This window comes from Vipera berus (genome assembly GCF_964194415.1).
Source record: "Vipera berus genome assembly, chromosome: 1".
Classification (NCBI taxonomy): Eukaryota; Metazoa; Chordata; class Lepidosauria; order Squamata; family Viperidae; genus Vipera; species Vipera berus.
In genome coordinates, this window is record NC_138202.1 from 289,498,763 (window position 1) to 289,519,400 (window position 20,638).

General features: G+C 36.1%; 1 protein-coding gene across 2 annotated transcripts in view; it reads left to right on the forward strand.

Moving 5' to 3' along the window:
* CHRM3 (cholinergic receptor muscarinic 3) overlaps positions 1 to 20,638 on the forward strand; it is a 236,552-nt gene that overhangs the window by 70,613 nt on the left and 145,301 nt on the right. The window lies entirely within an intron of this gene.

The window sequence follows — 20,638 nt, forward strand, 5'->3', positions numbered from 1 at the left end:
GCTTGGGGCAATAAGGGAGGAAAGAATGATCTCTGGCTACACAACATGCCCATCAAGACAAGGTCTTAATCAGTTCTCCTCAATAATTTAGCAGGTTTGTACAAGATTGTATAATAAGTTCTTTTACATTTTGAAAGAGTAGTCTGTTTAAACAAATCTTTTTTTTAAAATAGTATTTCTGATATTCAGAGAAGAAATCAGTATATTTCACTTTTTTCCCCTAAGGTATGGTATCATTTTTAGCAAATGAATTTATGTTTGTCTCCTAGTATATTTATAGAGTTGATGACCATATAACTTGCTAAAGGAAAGAAAGGGCATGCAAGTTGAAATTGGACCATTTAGAAATATCTCTGTTAAGTTTGCTTTTGCTTTTCTTTTAAACCATTACAAAATATTTTATTTTGGCTGAATTGTTTCACACAAAAAACACAAAAATGAGCAATGTTCTACAGTTATAAGAAGTGATGGTGTTGGGAATGTGTAGTATTTTTAATATACGTTTATACAACTGGAAGTTATGTTGCTGTTTTGTTTCTGATAATTTTTATCTTCAGTACTTAAATAGCAATTTTTAAAAAACTAATGTTGGGTTGGCAGAGAATCTTGGTCCATTATGTTGGCATGGAATGGAGGAATGGTACCTATTCCTTTCCACCACAGTTGCAGGACTGGTTAACATATGGAAGATGGTAGTAAGCCTAATGAAGTGCTTCAAAAATCTCATGCTTTGCCAGCATTCTGCTATAAAAACCTCCATGTGTGCTGGCAGCTCAAAATTATATGAAGTAATGCTGATTTATAAAAGGGATTCTCGTGTCATGCAAATTTCTGATTGCATTGAAAAGGCACTGGATTACTTCTGATGTCCAGTTTTAATATCTTTAATATCTTTTTCTTCAAGAACATACTAGGGTCAACTGATTCTGTAACTGAATCATTTTTTTAAAAGCAGTTTGAAAGGGAAATCAAAAGTCCTGCAGGGCTTGTAGAAACATACAGTACTTTCAGAGTTGTAGTATATACTCTACACATATTTCATAAAGGAAATTAGAAAATGCTTCCAACTGATGGTAATGACCCGAGAAAGGAACAAACGTTTCTGGATGTGAACTGCTGTCTCAAAGGGTGATGTCACTGAGAAAACTTTGGATTCCTGGACTATATCCTTCATTAGCCATAGAAAGGGTTCTGCCAAGAGATAGACCAAATCATCAATACTGGAAATATTGCCTTTCAATAGAATATCTTTATTGTCATTGTGTATCTCAAAACAAAATTAAGTGCTGTCCACAATAAAAACATACATTATATACACACATCCTTCACACTGTATTCACCGTTGCACTTCAATGTTGCACTATACCAGAGGTCCCCAACCTTTTGGGCACCAGGGACCGGTTACGTGGAGAGAGGTTCTTCCGCAAACCGGAGGGGGGCATGGTTTTGTGTGCTGCCTGCATCCTGTGGATGGGGCTTTCCTTGTTTGTGCGGACTGGTTGCTTGCATGCTGTGGCCCAGTACCGGTCCACGGACCGGGGGTTGGGGACCCCTGCACTATACAATAGTATTTAATATGGTTACAGCTCTGGGATAAAAACTATTTTTCAGCCTATTTATCTTTGTTTTTATTATCCTGTACCATCTGCCAGATGGTAATACTTCAAAAAAAGAAGACATCTTCCTAAGTTAACTGAAGGGCTTTAAATTAAATCAAGAAGGGGAAGGAGAACCACACTCACAAAATCATGCCAAAGGCAATAATCTTAGAGTAAGGAATGAAGTAGTAAAAAGGTTGCTCAAAAATGTACTGGGATATTCAGCACTGAAACTTGAGGAAGTACTAAAAGACTCAGATGCCTATTTAATGCACAGAGTATGGGAACAAACAGGCAGAACTTGAACTTAGAGTATAGGAGTGCAAATATGATATTGTAGCAGTGGTGGGATTCAAATATGTGAATAATCAGTTCTCTGTGTGGATGCCAATTCCAGAAATATATTCTGGGCCTAGGCAACAAAAAATTAGCTACCGGTTCTGCTGAAGTGGTGTGAACTGGCTGAATCCCACCCACTGTATAGTAGGTATAACTAAAATTTGGTAGAATGTATATCATGATTGGAACACATTACTGGAAGGAAGCAATTTTTTTCAAAAGGAACAGACCCAACAAATGGAGAGATGGAGTCACACCATATATAAAGAATGACTATACCTGCATGGAAATGTCAAAGATAAAAACCTTGCTGAAAAGTCTGGGTGAATATTAATGGAGAGAAACAAAAAAGACATTATTGTGGGTGTGTAGTGCAGGACATTTAATGAAAAGAAGATATAGTTGAATTGAAATATAAACTATTTGCACTCTGATGCAATTATTATTTACTGCTAATGTTATGTTTTGAGAGTAACTTTTGAGTAGCTCATTTTATTTTAAAAAAATCTGTTTCAGATCTTTGGTTTTCTGACTTGACTACTTCTTTGATTCTATTATCTCCTTTACTAGAGAGCAGTAATGTTTTTGAATTGCTGTGTGCTGCATATTAAGTGGGATAGTTCCAGTTTTCATCTATAATTGTTCCTAAGCTTTAAAAACCTACCGGAACAGTGTTAATCAATGGCATCTACAGGAGGTTAACACCAGACGTTTTGCACATAGTCAGCTGGATCATTGATGATTTCTGAATCCTTCATAATAAAATGTATTCAGACTTATAGAGGTGTTAGAATCCAAGATATGTATGCCATTCATGATCTCATGTGGCTAATCAAGTGTGGAAATATACAGATGCTCCAATGTGCACCAATAATAAATGATAGATGTATGTTAGAGTAAGCATATGAGTTTCTGTAATTGTATTTTAAACCTTGTGAACTGTAGCCTATTTTTCTAGATGCCAATTTACCTACATGTTTTAAAACAAAAATAAAGACAAAGAATAAATATGTAGGGACAGTGTGACAGAATAACAAATAGACTCATTATGATAAAAGAGCAGTACATTTTAGAGAACTTTACTTACTTAACTTTTCACTGGTTTTCGTGTTATAAAAATGAGATTGATTATAATGAAGGCTTCAGAGAATTGACCTTTTAAAAATACCAGTTCACTCTTTACAAATTGGTGATGCAGAAACTTGAGAAATACTATAACATGGGGAGAAATAGCAATTTATTCTGTTTTGTAAAGTTTCAGGATGTGGACTGGAAATAAGGACTTGAAGGTGAAAAAGCAATTCCAGTAGATGGCGGTAGTAATCAGGGGAAGATAATGAAGCTAGTAATCAGGGCAAGATAATTGTATACCCTGGTAGCATATTTGGAAATGTAAAAAGCTGCAATCTTGAGATAATACCAATCTATAATGCCAATCTTGGAATCCAGGAATGAGTTAATAAAAATCTATGATACTATTAGAGTAATGTATGAACGATTTATTGCAGGAATAACATGTTGCAGAAATATGAATATCCATAAAAATGTTTCACTTATCTTCAGTCAATACATATCGGCTACAAGTCAAACCGTAGTCTAATATAAAAATGTACAGACAAAAATAGAAAAATTTTGCCTTTATAGGCATGAATTTAGGAGTGTTTGTAGTGGATATACTGTCAGAACTACATACCAATATATACATATGGTAAGATGCAGTTTAACCCTTAAGCATGTTGGACCAGGTACTGAAAGTCAGTCTTGTCTGTTTAAAAGGAAAAAAAATATTTATGCCAAGGATGATTTAATAATTTATGTTTCAGCCATCTTGACTCCTATGCAGTATTAATACATAGCCTTGATCACTTGTAAAAATGCATGTAGAGGCTTGACAGTCTGTTTCCATGATGTTTGGATTAGTGTCAAAATGTTCCATAGGAAGCTTACTTTACTAGAAGACTTTAGCAACAGAACTATTATTTAAAAGTGGAGAGACTATATTATACATGTAATAGTGAGTATGTCCTCAAGAAATTATCATACATCCTAAGACTTCTAAACAACTATCAACCAGTCTTTAGTTTCTCTTTCTTTGGGAAAGTCATTGAGAAAGTGGTAAGTCTGTTCTGGTGCCTCAAGGTGGTTAGAGTCTGAATGGGAACAAATAAACTCAGGCTTAATCCTAGCAAGACAAACTGTGTTTGAGTTTGGAAGCTTTCTGATGCCAGTGTTATTCCATCTCTGGTGGACAGATGGGGTGATCTTTTCTCATTCAGAACTGGTCTGAGTACTTGAGTATCTCTGTGAACTTACAGCTTCTGCTCAAAGACCAGGTGACAGATGTGGCTAGGAAGGCTTTTGCTCAGTTGTAGTTCACGTGCCACTTTCAGCATTTTCTGGATTTGGAGCCTCTGCTCATGGTCACTCATGCCTTGGTCACCTCCCATTGGGACTGTTGCAGTACCCTCTCCAGGGGGCTGTTCTTGAAGAGCCTTTAGATGCTGCTATTGGTCCAGAATGCAGAACCTCAAATATCTACAAATAATAATTGGTTCACTTTTATAACCATTAACTCAAGACATTGGCCAGTTCGTTTTCAGGTAGAATTCAACTTCTGGTTGCCATTTTTTAAATTCTTTGTGGCTTGGGATTTGGGTATCTTTGGAATTGCCTTCTTCCTGTGGCCTCTGTCTGACAAATCAGATCTAAGAATATGGTCTTCTTCCAGTCCCTTATAGTTATAGAACAGGGGTGTCAAACTCGCCACGTTATATGATGTGTCACGATGTATTGTGACTTTTTCCCCTTTGCCAGAGCTGGGGTGGGTGTGGTTTTGGCATGACGCATCTGGCCCGTGGGCCGACCATTTGACACCCCTGTTATAGAACATTGTTTAGGGATATTTCAAGGTTGCCTACTTCTATTGCTGCCTCCTTTTTTGAAATACTATGCTCCCAGATATCAGTTTGGTGTTTTATAAGGATTATTAAAACCTACTTATTTCAAACCCCAAGGACCTGAAGGATGGGTTGGTTCCTTCTACTGGGAAATGTTTGTTAACCAGGGAATTTCCCTCTGTTAGGGTTTTGTTTCTTCAGTTTGAATGATTATTGTGGTGAATATTATTATGATTTTGTATTTGATTACTGGAAGCAGTGCTTTTTTGTAAAAGAAAAAGGTGCCGGAACTCACAAATGTCATACAACCCGCCTTGCCTACTCTACAAGGTTCCATCCAAAAAAGGTGCTGGAACTCCATTCTGAGCGTTCTATGACAAAAAAAGCCCTGACTGGAAGAGCTATGTGAGCTACTTAGAGTCCCTTATCGATCAGAATGACATATAAACCCAGTCAGTAAACAGAAGATTATTGGCCTCTCAGTGGCAGCAATAATACCTGAGCATGAGAAATGTGACAATATTAAAGTGAAATCTTGTGACATAATGATACAAGCTTGTACTTGCATGATAAGTCATATGTAAGTATGAATAGGGCAGACTTTCTGTTGCACCATTAAGAGGGATGGACTTTCTATTGCAACATCACAACACATGTTGCATCATTTAGGTTCCTCCTGCTGGGGGTGCAGGGATGAGGTGAAAGATACAAAGGGTTTTTTTATGCAAAGTGAGGTTAAGAAGTTTGGGACAAAACTATTCCTGCATGTTTATTCTTTGCAAGTCTGTGTGTGCTTCCTCTGCTCTCTTTTTACCTTTTTGTGAAAGGTGGGGGTGGGGGTTTGCCTGTCTGAGCCATTTCTTGCACTGGTAACTGATCTTCCCTCTCTGTCAAGGTCATCTTTTAAACATTTTTCATGCTCAGGTATTATTGCTGCCACTGAGAGGCCAATAATCTTCTGTTTACTGACTGGAGACTACCTTTTTCCTGAACTCTCAGATTACCTTTCACTCACACAAACCTCTTTCATTACTAGTATGGCCCTGCCTCATAGAGATACAGATCACACATCTTAACATTATTTGAGTAAGCTATTTGTATGAGGCTTATGAATCAAAGCACATTTCAGTTTTCATTTTGTTTCCTGAAGCTCAAAAATTGCAGACATTGTGCCTTTTTTAGTAGATGGTTGCAAAATGCTATATCTCAATCTGTAGAAACAAAGTGAGAAGGAGGCAGGAAAGAGGGCAACAAAGAGGGAAAAACCTAAAATCACATATTTAAGCTATAAACTATTGCTAGTTTCATAGAATCATAGGATCAAAAGGGACTTTGGAGGTCTTCTAGTCCATCCCCCAACCTCCACCCCCCCCCCAAGGCAGGAGACCTTATTTTGTTCCAGACAAATGGCTATCCAATCTTTTCTTGAACATTTCCAGTTTTGGAGCATCCAAAACACTGGGAGGCAAGCTGTTCCATCGATTAATTGTTCTTACTTCTCACCATCTGTGCTAAAGCCATTGGTACTCTGTTTTATCTTAGAGGCAGGTTTGGGTTTAGGAAAGGTGGTGAAATGAGAATCATGCGTCAATTTATTCTGCAAAGCCAAGAATCTTCCTCCATCATTCTTCCTTTTTATTTCCTTTTTCCCATTTCTATTTCTCAAATATGGGAAGTTCAAATGTTCCCCTCCCCACCTTTTGACCTCTGTTTTAAGCTTTCCACTTGTATAAGCATATCTTGGATGTTGACTTTTTCCTGCTTCGTTTGTGACCTGTTACCATCTTTCTGCCTGATGCTACTTCAGCACCTGGAACTAACATGGTGGTGCAGTGGTTAGAATGCAGTATTGCAGCTGACTCTGCCCACTGCCAGAAGTTCGATCCTGATCACCTCAAGGTTGACTCAGCCTCCCATCCTTCCGAGGTTGGTAAAATGAGGGCCCAGATTGCTGGAGGCAATATGCTGATTTTGTAAACCACTTGTTGTAAAGCACTGATTTTGTAAACCACTTGTTGTAAAGCACTATGAAGCAATATGACACTCTAAGTGCTGTTGCTATTGCTACCAGCTTTGGTGTTACTACAGTGGTCTGTGAAATCTTTTTAAAAAGCATGGTTGGAAGACATAATCCTTTACCTTAGCTAAAGATTGTACTTCAGCAAAACAAAGGATCATATTTAAAATGGATAATTTTGGCAAACAAAGGCTTTTTGGCATATCATAATCAGTGATTAAGCTGTGCAACATATAAAGCTGAACTGAGGTAGATTACTCAGTCTGCTCTGCTAACTCAGTGAGTATTGTTAGCTTTAATTTAGCACAGTAGTATCAATTGCAAAACTGTGTTGTTGTCACTCAAATACCACCAATATTAAAGGAAACTAAAGGAGTTAAAGAAAAAAGAAAAATGTCCTCATAAGTTCAGATAAATGAGCTATATGCTGTGAAGAGAGGAAGACTGTCTCATAAAGACATGCACATAAAGAACTGTTAGCAAGGTGTCTTCAGGGTGTGGTTAGAGAGATGACATGTGATTTGAATAGCAATGTGATGCCAAATGGGCTCCAGAGTGTTAGGTTTCCATATCATGTGCCATTGAGGGACTTTAGTCCTATTCAAAGATGGTCCCTTACATGCCTTACTCTAATATAGTATTTTACTCAAAGGTTATTTGTGATAGCAGATCTATTTCCTCACTTGAGGAATGTATGTATTTGTGAATGGATGTATAGGTAAAGTACCACTTGAATTGTGTCTTGACAAATACTGGATCCAAATCCTCCAAATCAAGGTGAGCATTTCCAGTTCCCACTAACCCAAAACATCTGTATCTTGTTTAGATTACTGCTCTGCTTATTAAGTAACCTGAAACCCATCAGTGCACTCAATAATGGATTAAACATAAATACTAACACTATATTTGGTGATGTCAATGCTTTGGACAATGCTTATTTTCTTTTAAGTCAAGAATGAGCTCTCTGACTGTTTTGATGCTGGAGGACAGGGGTTCCTCCATACAGATCTTTAACTTACATTCTTCATGGTGCAGAATCCACACTGAGGCAACTATATTTTAGTTATAATACCAACACCCAGCTTGAAAATGCTGCTTTGCTGAAAGAAAGAAAATATGCTGCTGTATGCAGCTCTGCATTTGACAGAAGGAGAGGTATCCTATACATGCTTAGATCTCTTCACCTCAAATGCAGAATAAACAAAAGCCCACGCACAATAGTTTTTGAAGGTTTTCAGCATGACACTTATCTTTTTACATAATGAAAAAAAATCCTTGAAATTCCTTTCACAAATTGCAGCAACTATTCATGTGCACAGATAAAATGTGATAGCTACATTTCCTTTAAAGGAAAACCAATCAAGAACACCTTAAACAGTGCAATCCAAGGCATGCTTACTCAGAAGCTAATCACATTATGTGAAATAGGGATTGGTCTCAGGGAATCTTGAAAAGAAGTGCAGTCCTCTAAGCAAAATCTCTAGGACTTGAAAAGAAATATATAAGTGAATACTATAGTGGTGATGAAACGGAGGTAGATCAGTGCATAGGGAATTGCAGATTCCCTTTTATAAAAACGAAGCAAAGGCTTTCTGTTTCAGAACACCAGAAATAGATTAACAAAGTCCCTCTTACCGTGTGGCATATAAGAAGGCAACAAGCACAGCCTCTTTCTGAATATGGCTGTTTCCTAAAGAATGTACAGAACTTGTCAAGGATGCTGGCTTTCACACGTCTGACAAGTTCTGTAAAATGCTTAGGAAAGAAGAACTGCTTTGCTTTCTTTCCATTTCTCACACAGTAAGAAGAAGGTGGGAGAAAATGAATGGACCCCCTTCCTTTCTTTTACACTAACTTGTTCCCTTTTGCACGTCACTTCTTTTATCCAGTAGGTAGGGACCAGTGATAATTGGTGCAATGTCTTGCTCTCTGTTTGCTTTTAACCTTTTTTTGGCAGAAGAAGGTGTGCTTCTGCAGAATAAAGCCATGGATAGTCACCTCCATTATCATCATTTTGCACAATTCTTCTGGAATCTGGCCTTCTGGAAATGTCAGTCATGGTGGAGGCATCCAGAGCTTTATCCTTCCATATGCTTGTTTCCATCCAGTGTTTTAAAAGAAAAAAGAAATGATACTTTGACAATCACCATTCTCTCTTTTGTTGTGAGAAGCTAACAACTGCTAACAACTGTTCAAGTATTTGAAAAGACAGAATTTGATACGATAAGAAAGAATTGGGTCAGATAATGACATAATAGGGATAACCATGAGATATACCTGTCAAATTTACTTATCATAAATTTGTGTGCTTATTGACATAAGAACCAAAGTGGTGTAGAGGTCAAGGTATAGGTTCTAGAAGATCTTCCTTAACCATAGAAACCAGCTGGGTAATCCTGGGTCAGTCACTTTCTCTTGGGCATAATCAGTATCTATTTCTCCCACCACAGGCTGAAAATTCAAGCCTCTCATTGCATCATGCATGATAAGATTTGCTGTAAAGCTAGGTGACTGCAGTGCAAAACATGCAGACTCTTGCAGTAAACAGTTGCTGGGAAGAACAACTAATAACATGTATACAAACTGAAATAAATGGTTGAGGTTGGCTTATGTAACTAATTGAAAATCCATCTTACACGTTGTACGTCTCTTAGCATAAAATGAAAATACTGCCAAACCAAAGTTCAGTGTGAGTTTTTCAGTCTTCCATTGACTTTGCATTTCCTATAGAGAATTTTTAATCTGATTTATATTTGATTATAAAGATGAATATCTTGTAGTTCTTTTAAGGTATGTGTTCAGCTTTGTTAATGTATTAATTCATGTGTTAATTAATCAAATGCACATGCAAAATGGCTTGCGGTGGAATGGATGCATGGTTCTGCTGATTATTATTTAGTGGATTCATTTAGGGATCAGTGCTGTATTTATATAATATGCCATTAAAATCATATTTGAATCACTTGCATATCCTTCCCTTTATGTTCCTAGGGATTGAACAGTACTGTCTGAAGTAAACAAGATTGGTGGAAATGTGAAAAGCAATAGAATAGGCATTTCTCCTAGATAAGCATTGGATGATTTGCCTGACTCCTTAAGCAACTGAACCAAATGCTTGTATTTTACAAACAGCTTCTAGTCCATCTTGAAAAGAAGTAAACCATTTTCAACTCAGAATTACAGAACAAAAGAGTTGTAAGGGACTTTTTAGGTCTTCTAGCCAACTCCTTCTCAAGCAGGAAACCCTATTCCATTCCAGATAAATGGCTGTCCTGTCTCTTCTTAACAACCTCCAGTGATGAAGCACCCACAATACTAATAGAATAGTCCAAAACATCTGGAAGTCTCTAGCCTGTATCTCTCTTATGTTTAACTTTGCAAACTATATTGAAGTTTTATGGGGGGGGGAAATCAAAGGAAGAGTTGTACAGGATAATAAACACTGACCTCTGCAATCAGTAAAAATAAATAGGTTATAGCCTCTCATAATCCTGGTATGCTGAAATAATAACATGCTATTATAATGATTAATAAACCATAAGTATAATTTTGAAAGGACACAATTTGGCATATTATCTTCTTGTATCAAATTAATTCATGTAATAAAATGAGTATCTTATCTTGTTACTCTTACCCACTCCTGCCATTTCAGAAGAATATAAATCTCAAGGTATCATCTATGTCTTTGATCAGTGACCCTCATAATAGATAAAGACAAATAGAAGACCTAGTAAGAAAGGATGGACAAGTCAAGAAACCACAAGAGATCATTCTAACACTAAAACATGGCTGGGAAAATAAAGAAGAGAAAATAGAGAAGAGATTGGCATCTTCCCCCTTTATGTCAAAAGTGGGTGGCAATGGCAGGGGGGAAGGAAGATTTTATCAGCTTTGGATTCCATAGATATAAGTCCTATACTGGAAAACATATGTACCTACCAGAATTCTTGGGTTCTCACTTCAAACTTTTTCTTAATCTTATTACTCTGTGCAGAGAGAGAATTAATCCTTGCCTGTTCATCTCTAATCCTGATGGTTGCTAGGGAGATTTGACATTAGTATCCAATAGCTTGCACAATATATGTGGCCCTGAAGAAATGAACTCTCTTGTTTGTTGACTAATGTAAAATAGTAAATTCCTACAGAATCTCAGATGATGAAAGGAGATAGCAAGAAATCATAGAAACATAGTCCAATTCTAAAAATATGTAACAAGATTTGGGTTGGCAGTTGGGCCAGTTGGCACCCTTTCACTCCCAGGGAGAAGACAATGGCAAGGCTTCTGAAAATGTTGCCTGCATAGCCTTGGCCTTGTATGCATTAGAAGTCAAGGCTGATTTGGAAGCTCAAATCAAATGCATGTATTGTTGTGTAGTAATTGACTGTAGTTCTCACAAATATTTGGGATTTGCAAATATCTTGAACCAGCCGTACTAACAAAGAGCAAGGAGTACAGGAGAGAAATGTCTGTGCATTTGTGTTCTTAATGCTTTCGTCTAATTCTTTGCATAGGCACAGGTCTGATTGAATCTCTGTTTCATGCACGGCTAAGCTGAAAATCAGTCCTAAGATCCTGCTGGCTGATAAGCAGATATATTTTACCATTAATTAAATCCTCTGTAGATATTAAATATGCAACATTTTAACTCTACTAAATATTTGCATATCTGCAACATTTTTAAAATCAGCTTTATCCATGGACTGTGGCAGTATTTTGCTATTTTGAATGTGACAAACTTTTCTTAATCCAGTCTAGATACCAAAGGACACTCACAGTATGGTCCGGATGTCAAAGGAAAACCTTTACAAATTTTATCACACAGAGGCCACACATGCATACTTATACACAGATTGGTTTTACATATCATGCTAAATCAGGGCTTCCTATGAATAACACACAATGGGCTAGTCTCATACATTTCATAAAGCCATAAATCATGGTTTAGAAACCAGAGTGTCTGGTAAAGGGAAGTTTCCTGTCACAGATCCCAGTTTCATGAATTGCATATAGATGGCTTAATAGCTTGCTGAAGAAGAAACACTGATGTCCCAAAGATGCTTTTTTAAAAAGCAACTGGATTTTCTTCGTTTTCCTTGAAAACGTTTCAGTTCTCACCCAAGAAGCTTTTTCAGTTCAGAACTGAAAAAGCTTCTTGCATGAGAAGCAAAACATCTTCGAGGAAAAACAAAGAAGGTCTGGATGCCTTTTGAAAAGGTACCTTTGGGACAATCGTGACTTGGATGACTGAGAATCTCCATAGACAGGAAACATTGATGCTTGTCAGTGTCTTATAATCTGTTCAAGGGTTTGGAGTAAGTCAAATAAATTTCTTTAAAAATGATATAATATCATAATGCTAAATACCATAACTTCATCCCACAAATGAGAGAAACCTAAAGGATTTTAGGAGCGGGAAAATCCAATATCAAAGAGGGAAGCTTTAGTAGGACACAAGGTCTATTTATATACAATTGAAGAATATCTTTGAACATATTATAAAAGACATTTTTCTAGAAATGGAACCCTAGATTTTAAGTGTAGTTTCTTTAATGATATGTGCTGGGAGGAAAACTAGAACAAAATGTTTATAATTTAAGCCTACTATTCCAATATTTAGAATTGTTAGCAAAGCTTATGTTTGCTCATGTTGTAAAATAACAAAGCCAGTGAATGTATGTTAAATAAGCATTACAGTATGCTATTTCCTCAATACATTTACTTTTTCCCCAAAAGGTTTTTCTGAACAAAGGGTAGGGATGGGTGGGGAATATTTCCATTTTTAACCACTCAAAATCATTATGCTCAGCAAAGAACAGAATAGAACCAGCCACCTTACAAAACAAAAGAAAATAAATCATCTTGCAATTGTTTATTATAATACTTTATTAAGGAAGTAATAAGGAAGGATCAATGGTACTTCTTCAAAGTGGGACAAAGAAGGATCAGTGAGACAAATTATGATATTTTGGGCCTTAGCAACTGTACATCCTTATAACTGGGATAAAATTGGAGAGCCAAACCATTGATTGTAGGCTTTCTCGTGCCTTTATTGAGACTTGGTTTCTATTTATCTGGCATACCACTTTTGTTTTCTCTAATTTTTAAAATTCGTCTATTTTTCATATGAATTGCCAACAGTTATCACATGAACACATGCTAAGAACTTCTACAATAGACCACTTCCTCTCTTTCCCAAGTGCTGGATTGTTTGGGAAGTTCACCGTCACTGCTACCTTCCTGCCAGATCCATGTTTTTCACATCTGCATTGCCTGAAAAAAATGATAGAAAGGTTAAAGTGCTAGACTAGCATTGTGGAGATCAAGATTCTAGATCTTTCCTTGGTCACGGAAGCCAGTTAGGCCAATCATCCTTTCTCAGACCTAGACTGTTTTATTTAGAGCATTTTTAATTGTGATCTTTTTACTCAAGATACATCTGGGACCAAATGTTTTCAGATGGAGGCAATGATGGAGTAGTGGGACAGCATTAGAAGGATTCATGTTCATGCAGCCACCAGACCTTTTCAATTATATAAAGTCAATCTCTCTGAAAGGACAATTCCAGTCACAACTGACTCTGAGCTGCATACAATTTGCAAGTTCCTTAAAGAGTTCCACAGCTTGATTACTATTTGCTGTAATTAGTTATTTGAAATGTTTTTAAAATAACTTTTATTTGAAACTGTAAATGTGAATGTAATTTTATTTGATTTGTAAATATATTTGAAACTCAAATGGGCAATCTCCTTTATATCTCCAGTAATTATATAAATTCCCACTTTCCACCTGATGCATGTGGTTACAAATTTTTGGAAAACTTGAATTTTAGATATTTTGATTGAGTAGTTATTTGCCGCTTTAATGTATAAAATAGGGTTTTTTTTAAATTGTAAATTGCAAAATCTCAGTAGTATATTTCTTAATTGGTCTTCTCCTTGCTGATTAGGCCAGATGGAGTTGTGTACTTCATTATTAGCTTCCATAAAACTGCATTCTGGTGCAAGGGTGTCTCAAATTGTCAGCCTGCGGGCCAGATGCAGAAGCCGCGCACCCAGCTCTGAAAGGGGAAAGTCACGATACGTCGCAACACATCACATGACGCGGCAAGTTTGACACCCCTATTTTAGTGCTATATTAGTCAGCCAGCATATTGCAAATGCTACCATATTGTTGCTTTCTTTTAATTCAAACTGATCTTAGATGGTTCTCCTAATCATTCAGCTGAATTCATGAATCATGTATTGATTGTCCAAGGCTACCTATCTTCCTTTTATTAAGATAATGTTGCAGTTTTTGCAATGACCTCCATGTTTTTTCATGAAATCTGCTAATGCTTCCTCTCTTTGTGAACAACAAAAAAAACCCCACCAGTACTGCTTTCCAATCATTTGTCAGGTCTCCTCTGAGCTTTTGACTTAATTGTGCAATCTCTGCTCCATTTCCTGCCTTTATCTACTTTCACCCTTCCATAGACCATATTCCTCTCCTTGACAATGAACTTTTATGCTCTGTATATTTCTTTCCTGTGATGTGATATCTTATATAACCTCACTTTCCTTAGATATAGACTTCCTTTTCCTTTTTTGAGAAGTACTCATGTCTTGCCAGTAAAGAACTTAAGTATTTAGCTTTAGCAATTACTGTCTGTATCACTTTTAAAATAACATGCATTTTTTTTGGCTTAATGAAAGTGTTTTCAGATTATGTAGAAGCAAAATACTTCAGTATGTGTTTGGATGCTATAATTGGAGAAGTACCTTAGATTGTATAAGCCTTTGGTCTAATTCAATCTGTTTGAAGATTTCTAACAAGGAGCTAGTCTTTGAGGTACTAATGATTAATGTGTTCTCACATTTCAAAATGTGTTTTTCCTGCTTAAAAAATAGTTACATGAACTATGCTAACTAATGTTAATAAAACAACAAAGATATTGATATTCATAGTTAATTTTTGTTATGGATTAGGATAATAATTTAGGAGTCTTAATGCCACATAAGTTCTAGTTTGTTTTCTGAACAGGAGCTTCACACACACACAAACACACACACAAACAAACACAAACACATACACACACAAACAAACACACACACACACACACTCACAGAGAGAGAGAGAGAGAGAGAGAGAGAGAGAACAATTTTTCTAAATAAGATATGTATCAGTTTTAGAGTTTTCTTAAAAACCCCTTTACAAACCAGTATTTTGGTCTCCTTTAAACTAACACATTTTCTTAATACTTTACTAAGCAAAAGGCTAACGTGCAACTATCTATATGTCTAACAATAAAAATATGTTCCTTTGATAATTTTGAAATATGATTAATGATATATTTACCAGTACTGCTTACAGAGGGGAATGTCACATTTCTTCCTTCTATATTCAAAAGAAACATTTTGAATATAGATCTGATTTTGCCAAATAGGGGTGATACCAATAAAGTAGTGATTAAAAATAAAAAATATATACATACTCTGGCCATCACCATGACTTCCAAAGTTATTTAACCTGTAATTAATTTCTCTTTTATATTTCTGTAAGCATCTGATTAGTGTTTGCCGGAGACTGAAAAAAAACACTAAATCAATATCAAAAGCATTTTCTCTATATATATGTATATGCATGTGTGTGTGTGTGTTACAATCTAATATGGAAATACTGATATTGGATTAAGTATAAATCTTTTTTTTAAAAAATAATAATAAAATACCCCTGTTCTAACCATCGAGACTTTGATTCCATTCTAAATAATCAAATGCCCTCCCCATATGAACTTTAATCAGCATAGTTCTTTTGATAATTTAAGGAATTGTTTGATTTTTTTTCCACAAAATATTTTTAAATTACTTAATCTGGAAAATATTTTATTATGTATCTAAACATATATATTTATAAATATATTTCTGTATTAAGCCATTGGAGTAAAGCCAGTTTCTGTTCTAAGAGAGTTGAATTCACTGACAATTATAAACAGTGAATTGATATGCTGTACTATCATTTAATTATAAATAGTTTTAAAATATTCTTTTAATTATTCAATTTTGGTGCTGCCCAACTCGCAAACAATTCAGAGTTGCTCACAGTATAGCAATTATACATTAACAATTTGATAAAACCATTAATTCATAGAGTACATGAAAAATACTAATTTTTTAGAGCTCATTATTTGTAATTGAATGTACAGATGGCCTTAGGGGACATGGGAAAGAGATGCTGCCTACAGAACATGCAGACAAGACAAGGAGGAGCCTATGATGGTCAGAAAAAGAAACTTAGGAAGGAGCCAACCTAATTGATCACTTAAAAATGACAGCAGGAAGTTTGTCTTCAGGCACACAAGACTCTGTAAATGTAGCCTTAAAATAAAGTAGATTTAACTCATCTGGTAATGTTTCTTGTCTCATTTACCCAAAGGGACTGACATTATTAGAAAAAAATACTTTATTGAGTCATATATTTCCTCTTTTTTCAGTTTCCAACCATTGTTTCTTGTCCTGCCCTTTGGTGCGTTGGTGAATAACGTGACCCCCTCTTCTTGATTGCAGCCCGTCAAATACTGGAATACTACTATCATGTCTCCCCTATTTCTTCTTTTCTTTAGACTAGCCACACCCAAGTCCTGCAACCGTTCTTTGTATGTTTTAGTCTCCAGGCCTTTGATCATCTTAGTTGCTCTTCTCTGAACTTTTTCCAAGGTTTCAACATCTTTTTTTGTGATATGGTGACTAAAATTGGCTGCAGTATTCCAGGTGTGGTCTTACTAGGGTTTTATAAAGCAGTACTAATACTTTGTGTCATCTTGATTCTGTGCCTTAGTTTATCCAACCCAGGATTGTATTAGCTTTTTTTGCTGCTACTGCACATTGCTGGCTCATGGTCAAGTGATCGTCCACTAGGACTCCAAGGTCCCTCTCACAGTTACTGTTTTTGAGACAGGTCTCGCCCAATCTGTACTTGTACCTCCGACTCATATCAGAATCAGCATATGTACTGTAATGGATACAATCCTGTCTCACATAGTGAAAAACATTTTACTGTATTTTAATCACTATTATTTATCTCTTATTAAACCTGTTAGAAATGAAATCTAGCACATACTGATGTCATGCCTAGTCTTTCCCACATTTTCTATAGCTTTATTTTATTCAACAGCCATCTGATGAATAATTCTGGAAAAATCAGCTATTAATGTATGATTTCACTGGGCTCCCATTAAGCTAAAAATGACAAAAATTGGAAGGGTTATTTCAAAATCAATTTAGCCCCATATTTGTAGTTTTAAAGAAAGTTTGCTTCAGAGGCAATGGAACACTAAAAATTAAGTCACATACATGCTTTAGGGGGAAACAAGTTCCAGCAATCTAAGTACTGTAGTATAATTTTTGTGCCCAACATAACTGAAAAGTAGAGGGGTTTTATTACTTTTATAAAACATTATTTTTATAAATTATTTTTTATTAAATCCAGATATTAATTTAATCTGAATTTCTTTTATCCTTCTGGAACTTAATTTATCTTACACCTGATGGCTAGAAAATAAAATAGTTTAAAGCCATGTATAGATAGATCCTGGTGCTGGAGAAGACTCCTGCGAGTCCCTTGGACTGCAAGGCGATCAAACCGGTCAGTCCTAGAGGAGATCAACCCTGACTGCTCTTTAGAAGGCCAGATCCTGAAGCTAAAACTCAAATATTTTGGCCACCTAATGAGAAGGAAAGACTCACTGGAGAAGAGCCTAATGCTGGGAAAGATTGAGGGCAATAGAAGAAGGGGACGACAGAGAATGAGGTGGCTGGATGGAGTCACTGAACCAGTAGGCGTGAGCTTAAATGGACTCCAGAAGATGGTAGAGGACAGGAAGGCCTGGAGGAACATTGTCCATAGGGTCGCGATGGGTCGGACACGACTTCGCAACTAACAACAACAATAGATAGATCCTAAATATACTTCTTGGTCTTCACTAAAAAACTAATTTCACAATATCTTTCTGCAAAGTTTGTCTTCTAAAATTATGTTTTCACATATGCTAAATTATTTTAAGCATCTGCTCCATTAAACAGAAGAAGGTAATGGTCAATGTGTACATGGTACCAAAAACTTAATTATTAAAACAATATGCATGAAGTTCTTAGCTCAACAATTGTTTTAATGGAACAGAACAATAATTTTTCTTTGCAAAGAACATGACTGAAAAAGCCTACTTTAATGATTTCAGAACAGAAATCTTTTATATTTATACTGCTTTTTCTTGCTTTTCTCTCCTATGTTTAACTTTTTAGAAGGCATTGTTAAATGTCCTTGTATGTATGTATGTGTGTATTTGAGTGTGTGTGTGTGTGTGTGTGTGTGTGTGTTTATGTATCTTTAATCTTATCTAATTTTCTGTTGAAAGAACATTGGGTTAAAGCAGTACTTCTCAAACCTGGACAAATCACCCAAAATTGGGTGAAAATGTTTTTCTTTGGGTATCAACACATAAGCCAATTTATTCAATCACACCAAGGACATAAATTGATTTAAAGTGTTTAACTTACATTGGGTAAAAAGGACTTTCTGATAAGTGGTTTTTGGTAATGAAGGAAAAAGTTTGGGAAGCCCTACAGTGTCAAGTCTAAAAGGAGCATAATAGAATTTATTTAAAGTTTGACTTACATTTGTAGGGGATTTTAACCTGTTGCTTTACTTGAATGTTAAAAATAACAATAACAAACAACAATATAGAATAGCATTAATTTTGAGTTCAGAGTTATGATATGGTAATCCTGGTCTCTTGTTCATCAAGAGAAATGCTAAGATCTTGAGCAATAGAAATGACTCTTTTCCTTTACAATTCCTGAGAAAAAGCTGCTGCTGATGCTGGATCTATTTCAAATCCATTCCAATTTTTTTAATGAACCTTCAAGCTGAACCTAGATATGAATACTCCTAAAAGCATACATTTGATTGTGCTATACCTCCTTTTCCTATTTATACTTCAGTGAATTAGGGGAACATCTTTCTGAGCTGCTTTGAGATTTATTTTATCGCTCTGAACTTTAAAAATGCTTTGGCCCTTTTTGCCTAGACCATGGAGCCTGCATATTTCTTCCTTACTCTGTGCAGGATATAAGTGAAAATAGAAATAATAGCAATAAACAATTCTGGTCACTAAATGAAAATTCTTGGTTTTTCTGATAGAAGATGCCTGGGTGCATAATAAGGACTTTGAGAAAAGTAGGGAATGCCAGAATATTACGGCTCAAAATGTAAATGCATAGACTGAGGGAACAAATCAAGAAAAGGGGAATAAGAAATTTCACCTGGACTGTGATATAATGATGGATGTGAAGAATGCCTGAACAAAATGTTTCTCTAGATAAGCCCTCCTTACTAATAGCCCCTGCTGGCACTCAGTTTAGTTTTTGAGCAGAAGTTCTTTGCTTGTGTGCAATGTGAATAAAGCTTTTTGCTTATATTCTCAATAATGAGAGGCAGGCTTTATATATTTCATTTCCTGCTGCTTTGTCAGAGCCACAGGCAGGGAGGGATTCAGAGGATTTCAGTGTGTGATAGTAGTCTAATCTGATTGTGCCTCAAAAAGATTATAACTTTATAAACAGGCTTGTCAGATCCTCCCCGAATGTGTGGTTCATAAGGAGCCTCGATTCACTCTCTGGTGTTCAGCAGTATTCCATTTAATGAGTTCTGTGATCTTACGCATTGTAAAGATTTTCTACCTAAGAAGGAAAATGAGTGCAGCTGTTTAATGATGTATTCTCTGCAGGGAGACACCATCACTGCATCTTTTCAGGTAGCACAAGAGGAGAAAACAGGTACTGGAGGTTATTTATATGCCTTCTAATTTGGAGATCACTAGATACTTTTAAGTAATATTACTTTTGAAATATTTCTTTCACTATTCTTTCAGGCCTTAGCCACTGTTGGTTCTTCATGTAATGTTGCAACTTTGGTTTTCAAAATGTAAAAGCTGGGTATTGTATGTGGATAAGGGAGATATTTCCCAGCTTCACAGGATTCCCTTCTTCTGTTCCCCCCTCCCCCCAGTTTTTCTTTTATTTCAGAAGTGAATGAATTGTGGCCTATATCATTTTATCTTTATTTTAAATAGCTTTTTACACATGTTCAGTTAAGCTCTGTAGAAAGCCACACAAATTGCCTTGGAGAAATTAAGCAATGACAGTTAGAAAAAAGCTTTTTAAGCCCTGGAAATGAGAAAAGTATAAAAAGGATACTCAGGTTGACTCTGCCCTCAGAAAGTGAGAAATGGGAATACAAAATGAGGCTTTCAAAACTCTGTCATGTAGCCTACATTAGAAAGGAGAGTTGCAATCAAATGTTTGTAGTTTGTTTTCTAACCTGGACTACCTCAGAAAGCTGCCAGGATCTTTTGCCATTTGACTCTTTCCTAGATCTTGTTATTTGAAAGAGATGGCAGAGACAGAAAGCATGTCAAAAGGAAAAAAAAAAACAGAGAGTTAATAAAAGAGAGGCAAAGAAAATCAAATATAGGAATACAGCATGGATCATTATCCACTTCTGGCTCTGGATTCACCCATTGCTTGCTTCAACCTGGCCTGCTATACCCTCTGATCACTTCCGAAAGAGTGCAGTGACTGAGAGAGAAAAAGGTTGACCATACTTCATTTCTACAGATTTTTCAAAATGCTTGGAGCATTTGACTTTATTTTAAAGAAGTAATTGCTTCGGTTGGTACAAAACAATAGAGGAGAATGATTGTTTATTAAGACAGTAGGAAGTGTAAAGCTAAAATACACTGCACCCTCGCTGT